This window comes from Macrotis lagotis, chromosome 4 (genome assembly GCF_037893015.1).
Source record: "Macrotis lagotis isolate mMagLag1 chromosome 4, bilby.v1.9.chrom.fasta, whole genome shotgun sequence".
NCBI lineage: Eukaryota > Metazoa > Chordata > Mammalia > Peramelemorphia > Peramelidae > Macrotis > Macrotis lagotis.
In genome coordinates this window covers 36668172-36680046 of record NC_133661.1, presented here as the reverse complement: position 1 = coordinate 36680046, position 11875 = coordinate 36668172, and the positions used below count along the sequence as shown (strand labels likewise).

General features: G+C 44.3%; 1 protein-coding gene across 2 annotated transcripts in view; it reads left to right on the top strand.

Annotated features, from left to right (window-relative positions):
* Positions 1-884: 884 nt before the first annotated feature.
* Positions 885-11875, top strand: part of BMPR1A (bone morphogenetic protein receptor type 1A) — a 119893-nt gene continuing 108902 nt past the window's right edge. For both annotated transcript variants that reach the window (XM_074232544.1, XM_074232545.1), the window contains exon 1: positions 885-989. The gene's annotated coding sequence lies outside the window, so the exon portion shown is untranslated. The remainder of the gene's footprint in view (positions 990-11875) is intronic.

The window sequence follows — 11875 nt, the reverse complement described above, 5'->3', positions numbered from 1 at the left end:
CTCGGGCTGCCCTCGGGGCGGGGGGCTCCTGGGGCACTCGGGGCGGGGGCTGCCCCCGGGGCGGGGGGCTCCTGGGGGCACTCCTGGGGCACTCGGGGGGGGGCTCCTGGGGCACTCGGGGCGGGGGCTGCCCCCGGGGCGGGGGGCTCCTGGGGGCACTGGAGGCGGGGGGCTGCCCCCGGGGCGGGGGGCTCCTGGGGCACTCGGGGCGGGGGGCCGGGGGGCTCCTGGGGGCTCCTGGGGGCACTGGCGGCGGGGGGCTCCTGGGGCACTGGAGGCGGGGGGCTGCCCCCGGGGCGGGGGCTCCTGGGGGCACTGGCGGCGGGGGGCTGCCCCCGGGGCGGGGGGCTCCTGGGGGCACTGGCGGCGGGGGGTTGCCCCCGGGGCGGGGGCACCTGGGGGCACTGGCGGCGGGGGGCTGCCCCCGGGGCGGGGGGCTCCTGGGGGCACTGGCGGCGGGGGGCTGCCCCCGGGGCGGGGGGCTCCTGGGGGCACTGGCGGCGGGGGGCTGCCCCCGGGGCGGGGGGCTCCTGGGGCACTCGGGGCGCGGGGCTGCCCCCGGGGCGGGGGGGGCGGCGCCTGCTCTGTGCCAGGCCCCCCCGCGCCCAGTGGGGGCCGGGGGCGGGGCGGGGGCGGGGCGCGCGGCTCCGACTCCCCGGATGGGGAGGGCGGGGCGGGGGCTGCGCAGGAGCGTGGGGGGACGTGCGTGCGTGCGTGCGCGCGTGCGCCGAGGCCCCGCCCCGCCCCGCCCCCGCGCCTCCGGCCCCCGCCCCTCCCCCGCCGTCCCGAGCCTGGTCCGGGCCGCGGCTGCACTGATTGGAGTCGCCGCCGCCTCGCGCCGCGCGGGGAGCCGGAGCCGGAGCCGCGGAGGAGCAGCGGCCCCGGACACGAGCGCCCGCGCCCCAGCCCCCGGCCCCGAGGTCGCGGGGGCCCGGAGCGAGGCCGGCCGCCCGGGCCTCGGCAGCCACGATGAGCCCCCCGCGCCCCCGGTGAGTCTGGGCCCCGCCGCGCCGCCGCCGGGACCTGCGGGTGCGGGCCGGGCGCGTGCACGCGAGCGCGGGGCCGCGCGCCCCCCGCCCCCACCTGTCGGCCGCCGCTCCATGCAGCCCGCGGGCTGGCCCCCCCCCCCGGCTGGGCCCCCCCCCGGCTGGGCCCCCCCCCCGGCTGGGCCCCCCCCGGCTGGGCCCCCCCCCCCGGCTGGGCCCCCCCCGGCTCGGCCCCCCCCCCGCTGGGCCCCCCCTCGGCTCGGCCCCCCCCCCCGGCTGGGCCCCCCCCGGCTGGCCCCCCCCGGGGGCCCCCCCCGGCCCCCCCCGGGCCCCCCCCGGGCCCCCCAGGTTGCGCTGCCCGGAGCGGCCCGCCTTTGTCCCCGGGGCCCCGCGGCCTCGGCGCCCGGCTTGTCCCCCGGAGCCCGGGGCCGGAGGCCTGGTCCCGGAACGCGCGGGCGCCCCGGGCGGCGGGAGGCGGCTCCCCCGGCGCTGCCGGCCCTGCCCGAGCCGAGCCCCGAGCCGAGCCCCGAGCCGAGCCCCGAGCCGAGCCCCGAGCCGAGCCCCGAGCCGAGCCCCGAGCGCCGCCGCCCGGAGCCCGGGGCCCCGTGGACGCCCTGCCCGGCGCCCGGGGCCGCTGCCCCTCGCAGCCGGGCCTGGGGCCCGCGTGCGGCCCGGGGGGCTCCGCCGTGCCCGTCCGGCCCTTGCGGCGGTGCCCACCCCCTCCGCCCCCCGCAGTGCCCCGCCGACCGCTCCCGGAGAGCCGCCCGGGGTGGCCCGGCCCGGCGGGCCCGAGGAGGGGGCTCGGGAGCCCAACCGGGCCCCAGGCGGCGGCGCCCCGGCGCGGCTACCGGAGCCGGGTGGGCACGAGGCCGTGGGGCGGCAGCTGCACCTTCACTTCTCCTTGCCATCGGCAGCGCTTGCACGGATCTGGGATGCTGGGGCTCCTCGCTGTATTTTGTTGTTTTTGGAAACAGTACACGTAAAACTTAGTTTTGGACTTTGTTATCTCAGGCATACATGTGTGTACATACATACATACATACATACATGTATGTTTACGTATGGAGATGTAAACCATCTCGGTATAAAACCAACGAACCTGCGAAGGGGCAACATTGAGGTTTCCCACCCTCCTGGTGTGTTTGAGCTCAGCTCCCGCCGAACGCGCCGAGGCTTCGGCTGAACTTCGTTGTTCTTGGACTGGATGTGATTTGCTGCCACTTCCTACTTCATTTTTAACGATGATCCGATCAGTGGATGATATAATATGCTTGACCTTGAACGATTTTCTTTTAAGGAAGCCTGGCTGTTGCCTTCTTCCAGGGGAGGTGGGCCAGTTCATAGGGGAGGTCACTGTTGGCAGCTGAGTGGCCCGAACCCTGAACACAGTCTGAACTCCATGTCCAGTTGGCGCAGACTCCAGTGCACTCACTGCTGCTGCAATAAGACTCAGGGAATGGGATACTCATTTTCTTTCGGTAACCGTCGGTAGCTCAAGTGAAGCCATTGCAGATCTGAGTTACAGCCTTTTTTTGGTAGGAGAGGGAAAAAGACTGATTAAATTGTGTTGACCCTTTGACCCAAATGAAACCACTGCTAGGCCCATATCACAAAGAAAGCAAAGAAAGAGGAAAAGGGTCCAGGCATCAAAAATATTTCTAGCAGCTCTCTTCACGAAGGCAAAAACCTGGAAATTAAGACTGTGTCCATCACTTAGGGGATAGTTGAACAAATTATGAATGTAATATAATTGCTACAGCATAAGAAATTATGAATGGGACCATTTCGGAGAAACCCGGGAAGATTTGGATGAATTGATACAGAGTGAAATGAGGAGAATCAGAAAACAAGTATAGCATTGCAAAGAAAGATAGCTAAAGATTAAATGTTACCTATCTCCTGACAAAGAGATCTTGATGGACTCAAGATGCGGAATATGAACTATATTTCCAGACAGAGCTAGTATGAGAATTGTTTTCGTTCGTTCTGTATTTTTGTTACAAGGATTTTTCTTTCTTCTTTTCTTTGCCAATTGAGGAAAATGGGACACCATAGCCTCAAAAGACGAAAAAAGAACAGTAAGAAAAGAGTATCATTGAAGCATTTTTAAAATAATGCATAGAAAGAGTAGATAGAAGACCTGAAAGCATCAGAGACAAGCAGGATAACCTTGAAAGTTGCATATTGAATTTTTTTATATATTTTAAAAAAAGAAAAGCAAACTCTGCAATGAAGCAGTTTTCAGGTACAATCATTTTTCCCCCCAGCTTTAGTATGGATGTGGAAATGCTCAAATGCTCATTTTATTTTTTACTATTTTTGTATTATCAGAACAACATTCCCCCTCCCCCCAAAAAAAGAAAAAAGAAAAAAAGGGAAAACTTGGAAGTTTAAGGGAGTACAAAATATATGGAGGGCTGTAAGATGCTTGCCCAATTGCTAACATTTGGTGACTTTTTTACCCTCAAACTTTGGGTGCTAGGTTCTGATCATGTAGTTCTCATTTTATCCTTTCCTTATGAGTTGTTTACTATTAAATGTCTAGGCTGCTTTGAATTTAGAGTATGGTTTCTCTTTATGAGAGTTTTGGAGGAAATCAGTAGTAAGGAAAGTAGCAACAATTAAATCTCAGTGAAATATTAAGACCACCTTGAAATAGTGGATTCTCCATCATTCTTTCCCACCACCTTCTTCAAGCATCTTTTTTTAAAAAAAACAACTGGGCTTACTTTTAGCAGTTATAACTATTAGAGCAATATTGCTAAGAAGGAAGTAATCATTGTGTTTATGAATCTCCTTTGTGTCAGTAGACTAGAGTTTTATTACTTCAATTTGGAAATATTTAAATAATTGTGTTCTTGAACCCAAGTATGTAAGCTTTTTAAACCCTAGTTCAGTGTGTGTGTGTGTGTGTGTGTGTGTGTGTGTGTGTGTACATATATATATATATATTTAATGTTAATATTTAATGTAGAGCTAGGGGCTGCTGAAACTGCAGATTGTGTATTGCTTTAAGGACTGATGATGTCATTGAGTTTTTGCATTTCCCCTGGAACATTTGATCTCCTGTCTTGGCAGGTACAGAAAGTAATGAGGAAAACGGTTTTCAGCTATTTGTATTTCAAAGTAGTGTTAGTGTTGGAGAATACTAAAGACCACCTCCGTTTACTTTCCTTTTGTTTTTTAGGTTTGAGGTTTTTTTTTTAAACATAGCTTTCTTTCTTCAGTTAGAGAAACCCAGAAATCTACATAGAAGGGCATATTGACAATTCTAACTTTTGAGGAGCAAAAGAAGTGAAATTCCAAAAACATTGTTATCAATAGGAAACTTTCTTCAACTTCAGTTCATTTTTTCTTATTTTATGAGACAATAATTTTGAAAGTTTGAAATATATATTTTGTGAAGATTTCTTCTTGGATCTTAGTCTGAATTACTTCACAGAGAAAATGTCAAAGGGGAATGTCATTTACTGAAGTTTGTAGTTTATTGAAATATGTTAAAAAATTCACTGAAGTCCAGATAACTTTTTGTTAAAAGTTACATTTAAGTAGAAAAATAATACCTTATAGTTTTCTTGGTAAGAGTAATAAGAAAAGTATTTTAACAGTTTAAAAAATGCAATAAGTTTAATTATTAGTTACATATGAACTGTTTTCATGTTCAGAAGCAACATGGTAAAAAATCTGGGTTTCAATTTTTTTTCCCAGATGCATGTTACCTTGGGTTACTTATGGAACTTTCTTAGTGCTCAGCTAAGGGTCTAAGACTGGGCAGAACATTGCTGATCTGGGGGAACTTTTTCTTCTCCAGTGAAAGCACAGGTCTGGCCCCATTATAGGAAAAAAAAATTCAGTATTGTGTCAGCCTGGTACTGAAGTTTTAACAGGCCCTCTGCAGTGAGATACTGGCAGATCTTTCTAGTCTTACTCCCCATTCTTTTCCTACATGAATCCTCTGCCCCAACCAACTTGTCTTGGTATCACAACTCCTGACCTCTCCTGTCTCTTTGATTTTTGTCATGAAATCTCATTCCTTTATAGAGATCCTTCAAGCCTCAAATTCTGTTTATTTTTTTAAGCCTTCCATGACTAATAGAACCTGAAGTGATCACCTCCTTCTCCTCTTCCTATTTATCTTTAACATTTCTCTACCCTTTATTGGCAGTTAATCATGTAGTGCATAATCTTTTGTGTTTCTAATCTTGTACTATTACTTAACCCTTGCATTTTCAGTTTCCCTGTTCAAACAATTGGTTTGTCCCCCTGCTGGTTCACACATTTTTGAAGGCAAGAACTGATTCTTATCAATGGAACATTTATTAGTAGGCACTTAGGGATTTGTTGTTTTTCTTTATTAGCTGTGTGATCCTGGATGAATCACTTAACCCTGTTTGCCTCAGTTTCCTCATCTGTAAAATGAACTGGAAAAGGAAATGGCAAACCATTCCAGTATCTCTTCTAGGGAAATTCCACATGGGGTCATGAAGAGTTGAAAAATGGCTGAAAAACAATTGATTTTTAAAAAAATCTGATTTCCATAGATTTCTATTCTTCCTACATAGAAGGACCTTCCAACATCTCTTTAAGCCTCTCTGGCCACCTCCTTCTCATATTCTTTCAGTTTAGGATTTGACTTCATATTTTGTTGAAAAAAAATAGAATGAGTTCCTTTTCCTCCCCATCACTATGTTTCTAAAACTCTTTATATTAACCCCCCCCCCCCTTCATCCTTTAAGCCATTTTTAGAGTGAGGAAGTAAAGCTTTTTGTAAAGGTCAAGCAGTCTGCAAGTATCCAAGATCTCATCTACTTCAGTCTGTCTTCAGTAGATTGTCCCCACAATCATCCCCTCTCTATAATCTTTAATTTGCTACCAATCCATAGGTTTTTTTTCCCCTTTTACTTACAAGTTTGCTCAAGTCTCCCCATCTTGAAAAAGATCCTTACTAGATATTGGTTCCCTGAGTCCCTTGTGCTATATAACTCCTTCTTTTTACTGCAGACTTCAAGAAAAAATTTCTGATCAGTACCTTCACCTATCACTTTTCTCCTCAACACCTTGGAATCTGACTTTCAAGGTCACTCATATTATTTTTCTCTCTGTTATTATTATCATTTATATTGGTGATCTCTTCAGTTTCATAGGTTTATCTCTGTGCAGATAACTCCAAGACTTATCCATCCAGTCATGTTCTCTTGCCTAAGCCCCAGTTATGCATCTCAATTACCTATTAGACATTTTAAATTAATGTCCCATAGCCAACAGTGATTTGCACAGAAAAGGCCCTTAATAAAATTTTCATTTATTCATCTTCCACTGAATGTGTCCAAAAATGAACTTCACATTTCTCTGAAGTACTTTCCTCTTCCTGAACTTTTTCTGAGGGTACCTCTGTCCTTCTAGTCACCCAAGAATCCCCTCTTTGGTATTAAGCCTTACTCTTCACTCTCCCTCACTTTGTACTCACTAAATCTTGATATCTCTGTGTTCACATCTCATATGTAGCACATGACCAGTGCTCTGTTCCAGGTCATTGGAATTGAAGTAGCCAGCTCATTGGTATCCCTGCTTCAACCTTTTCATTTCAGTCTGTACTCCACACAGCTGCTAAAGTGATTTTCTTAAGGCATTGGTTTGACCAGGTCATTTCCCTATCCATTCAACTCCATTGGTTTCCAGTTTCCTTTTGGAGCAAATATAAACTTCTTTATTTGACTTTTAAAATCCTATACAACCTGACCTTCCCTTACTTTTCTCCTTTTGTTATATATATGACTTCCTTTCCTACACTCTCTGGTCTAGCCAGTCTGATATGTTCCTTCTCGATCTCCTGTCTCTGTCTTTGTGCCATCTGTTCCATAGATCTAGAAAGCATTCTTTTCTCACTTCTATCTCTTAGCATCCCTTGTTTCCTTCCAAATTCAACTCCAGCACCACCTTCTACACAAGCCCTTACCAATCCCTGCAATTACCTTAATTTATTTGGTATCTATTTTATAGATACCTCTTAATTTATACATGTTTCCTGATAGAATATAAGCTACTTGAGGGAAGGCACTGTCTTTTTATCCCCAAATAGTACCTTACGTAAATTAGATGTCCTTACTAAAATGATCATTGATTTTTGTAGTGGTGGTGATGGTGGTAGGGGGAAATCAGGAAAGACAATGCAGGAGATGACCTTGAGCATGGAGGAAAGCAGTTGTTTTATGAGATGGAACTAAGGAGAGAGTGCATGAATGGAGCACAGTCTGTATCAAAAGCATGAAGTTGGGTTTGGAATATTTATTGTATGTGAGAGACAGCAGGTAGACCAGTTCAGCTCCCTCCTAAAGGTAGCCATGTGCATGAAGAAAAGGAGATAGATGTAAGTCTGTGGTGGTAAAATTGATTTAACTAATTTCATAGGAAGTTGAAGGAAAGGGAAGAGTTGATGACTTGATTGTGAAACTGAGTGATTGGAAGAATGGTCTGACATTTGAAAAGTGAGGACAAGATGTGTATATTGGGAGAAATGAGTTTTCTTTTGGACATGTGGAGTTTGAGATGACTGAGGGGCATCTAATGTAATATGTTTAAGTAGGCACATGGTAATGTGAGATGAGTTGGTCAGACTAGGGCTGGAGTCATCTGCCTAGAAGCTGATGGAGAGAGAGAGAGAGAGAGAGAGAGAGAGAGAGAGAGAGAGAGAGAGAGAGAGAGAGAGAGAGGAGAACAGAGGACAAACTCGTGGAGTGTACACCCAGCTAGCTGGAGAGAAGCATCATGAAAACCCAGAGAGGACAGTGAAGGTCAGAAGGTCAGCAGTATCAAATTCCTTCTTCCAAGGATAAAGATGTATTGAGCAAATAAGAGTTTATTGGTAACTATGGGGAGAACCAATTTTTTGATTAAACAGGTTGGAATCTAAATTGCAAGGGATTAAAAAGCAAGTTAGAGAAGTGGAAGATGCTTTTTAAAATTTTTTTTAGTACTTGGCAGAGTATTTGCACATACAGTATGAAAACTTGATATTCATTTATGCAAAGGTCCTAGATCTAGGAGGGAACAAATATAACAGATAAAATTAAATTCTTTAAATAATTTATCACTTATAAGGATCCCCTACAGAGTTTCTCTTCTTCATCAAGTGGTCATTTAGCTTTTACTTAAGATCTCCAAGGTCTTTATTTTAGTTTTAGGTAACTCAGAGAGGAAGTGCTTCATTGCATTTTTTTAAGAGTTGCTGCTTCATAACTGCTATCCATTTCTGCTCCTTCTGGCTTCTAGAATCAGCTTATGTCTCATTTCTCTTTCCTAATTTCCAGTTTCGAAGAGAGTGATCATGGTGTAACCTGGAAAGACTACTAAATTTAGCGTGAGAAAACCATCCAGAAAGTTTGTATCCACACATCTTTGTCACTCATTTGATAGTAACTCATTAAAAATTTATTGTCAGTTTGACCAAATTTTCTAGTGTGATTGCTTTTCTGTCTACTTTAAGAGGTGAAGAAACTGAGTGTCAGAGAATGTAAATGATTTTCTCAGGTCATATAAGCCAAAATCCAAGCCAGGACTTCTGTTTCTAGCATAATTTTTTTTTTTTTTTGGTGGGGTATTGGGGAGGTGGAGATTTTGTGTGTGTGTGTGTGTGTGTGTGTGTGTGTGTGTGTGTGTGAGAGAGAGAGAGAGAGAGAGAGAGAGAGAGAGAGAGACCTGACAATCTGAAACCTCAGGACTGCTTCTCAGAATGTTTTTAAAATAAACAAATATATACGATTAAAAAGGAAACCATCTTGAAATGGAGTTTATCACTTATTAAAACAATATCCTATTACCTCAGGCCCTCTACCTGATCATGTTGCCTTTCAGGTCACTTCATATATGGGGGGGGGGCTCAATTTTCTTATCTGTAAAATGAGGGAATTATATTAGATGGTCTCCTTGAGGTTTCTTTCAACTTTAAATTCCATGATGCTTATTCCCTCAAGTCTTCTCAGAACAAATCATTTCAAGGTACTTTTACTGGAATCAGTGTAATAGTACCTAGTATGGTATTACAGAGTAATCCTATGCTATGGGCATGCACTTATTGAAAATAGGAGGAATTTAATGACTAAATATATATCTACTTAAAAATCACAAATCCTATGAGGAATTTTAATTTATATCATAAAGAAATTTGAGCTTATAGTAAAAGACAAAAGGGGAGGGAAGAAGAGTTTGGATTAAAATTGGGGCCAATTTAGTGTTTAGCAGATGCTAGGAAAAGGAAAAGAAGATGGAGGGGCTTTGTCAATGCAAGAAAATTAAGTAAGGGATGAGAAGGAAGTGGCTTGGACTCCTCAAAAGCCTTAATGTGCTGTAAGGAAAAGATCATTGAATTGGGAATGGTGGGTCTAGGTTATTCTTTCTAGTTCTGGTTTTTCCATAAACCAGCCATAGGCCTTAAATTAAATTAAGTCACTTGTTGTTTCTGGTTCTCAATTTTCTAATCTGTAAAATGAGAAGTTTGGATTGTCTGATTTCTGAGAATGTCTTAGGAGGTACAAAAGGATATTTTTCTATTTTCACTTTAAGGATTTCACTTTAAGGATTTTCACTTTAAGGATTTCTTTTAAAATAATTAAACAACCTTTAAAATAAAAATAAATGATCTTAGGAAGAGTTTCCAAACTTGGATTTGTAATATTTGAGTTTCTTATCTTGATAATTGTTTTTCAGTATAGTTGATTTCTTTTTAAAAATATTACATATTTTATGTATTTAAAATATATGTAAGGGATTGTTCCTTGAGAGTGGGGGGTGTGTGTGTATGTGTGTGTGTGTGTCTGTGTGTGTGTCTGTGTCTGTGTGTCTCTGTGTGTGTGTGTGAGAGAGAGAGAGAGAGAGAGAGAGACAGACAGACAGACAGACAGACAGACAGAAGAAAGACAAACACTGATTTGGGAAATAAAAGGGATATTAAAAACAAAAACTCCATTCAGAATATTAAATGAGCAAATGAAAATGTTCATAATCCTCAAAATAACATGAAATAACATTTATCAAGCACTGGTTTTTATTGGTGAAGATTTTTCAGTGAAAGCTTTTATTATTCAAGAGAAATTTTAAAAGATAAGCTTCACTTTTGACCTTATGAAGTTAGTGTCAACTCTGTGTATATTTGCCTTTAGTAATAAAACTAGTTAACTGCGTGACATCATCTCTTTAGTGTAATTGTGTTTGTAATTTCACTAGACCTTTGTTCTTTCTTCATTTACTACTATCCATCAATTTGCATAGCAGAATAAACAGTATGTAATAGATTGTTAGATTGATCATTTTTTGATGGAAAAAGTTGAGATTAAGCAAATGGATTTTTTATCTTTTGTAAAGATTATAAAAGAATAATGTGAGTGTATGTAAGACTACAGTAAATGTCCATTTTTTCTGAATGGACCAACTAGAAAGGTCACATAACTTTAAATGTAATGTTTGGTGGATATTTTCCTTGGGAGGGTAATATTCTAACACCCATTTTTTTTGGAAGGGGAAAGAGACAAGTTGATAAGAGTTTGATGTTTTTCCTTTCGTTTCATTTCTAAGTGAATCTTTCCCCTTCTCCCATTGAGAAAGCTACTATCCCTTATAGCAAGAAGGAAAAAGAAAGAAAAAAGACCAGTTATGATTAAAAAAGCAAAACTAACTAGCATGTTAACCAAGCCCCCTTGTGTTCCAAGGAAGAAATCCTCACCCCTGTCAGGAAGAGAAGTACGTTCTGATTCTCTTTTGGAGAACTAAGCATAGCCAGTATAGACAAGTTGTATTCATTTTAAGTTTTAAATATTAGTTTTATTTTAAAAAGTTAATATACCTGGACTCTTTTGGTCAGTACAAACATCTCTACCATTAACATTTTATCTTAGTACAAGGACTTCTGTTCATAAGGACTCTGAGTCACATCAAGATCTTTAGTTTCTGAATCATTTGAGATTAAATTATATTCTGTATAATTTTAGATTGAATACCTTTAAAAATTCTAATTCTTTCAAATTTTGTAATCCATATGTGGTGAACTCTAATTACTTAATTAAGGAAAACATAAAGAAGGGAAAGAATAAGGATCGGGAAACACAGGTGTTGCTGAAGGCCAGGACTACCTAGGGCAAGTGGAGGTCCTATCATTAATGTGGCATAATTCCTGCCTTCTTACTTTGTATACTTGGATGTATACATCTGGGTGTGCCCCGGCATCCAGGCTGGTGTGCAGAAAATCTAGCTTTGAAAACCTGAGATTCAGATTTTGCATTTGCCCTCTACTGACACTGAAACCCTTGTGACTGCCCCAGGCAGCTCCTGTGTGACTTGACAGCTGCCATCACCCAGGGAAGAGGGAATTTTCTTTGGGAGCACAGAAGCCCAAGTCCTGCCACAAACAAACAAACAAACAAACCATACTTGTTTGGCAGGAACAGTTTTCATTTTTGTCTTGGGATGCCTGACACTAATATACTGAGCTAATAGTGGACACTTTCTACACATTTGCTGAATTGAATGGAACCAGATTTTAACCCAGTCTATTCTGTAATATATGGATTATCTGAAATTACTTTGAAATTTAAAAAAAATATCTATGGAATCACTACTTCAGCATGTGTTGTATACAGGTGTATCTCTGAGCATCAGGGACTTGAGGTTTTATCCTACTCTGGATTGAAAATAAAAGATTAATCATAAACTGATTAGAAATCTGAGTGTTTTCCCTTAAGTGTGGTAGTAGAATTAATAACAAATTAGAATGAGAATCTTTTTGCTTTGAGTCTGACGATTTTTTTTCTTTTAAATTTCAGGATTTCTCTTATGTTAGGTTCTAATTCAGTGATACAAATGATGGGATCAGATTTCTTCCACAGTCTGGGTAGTTTTCC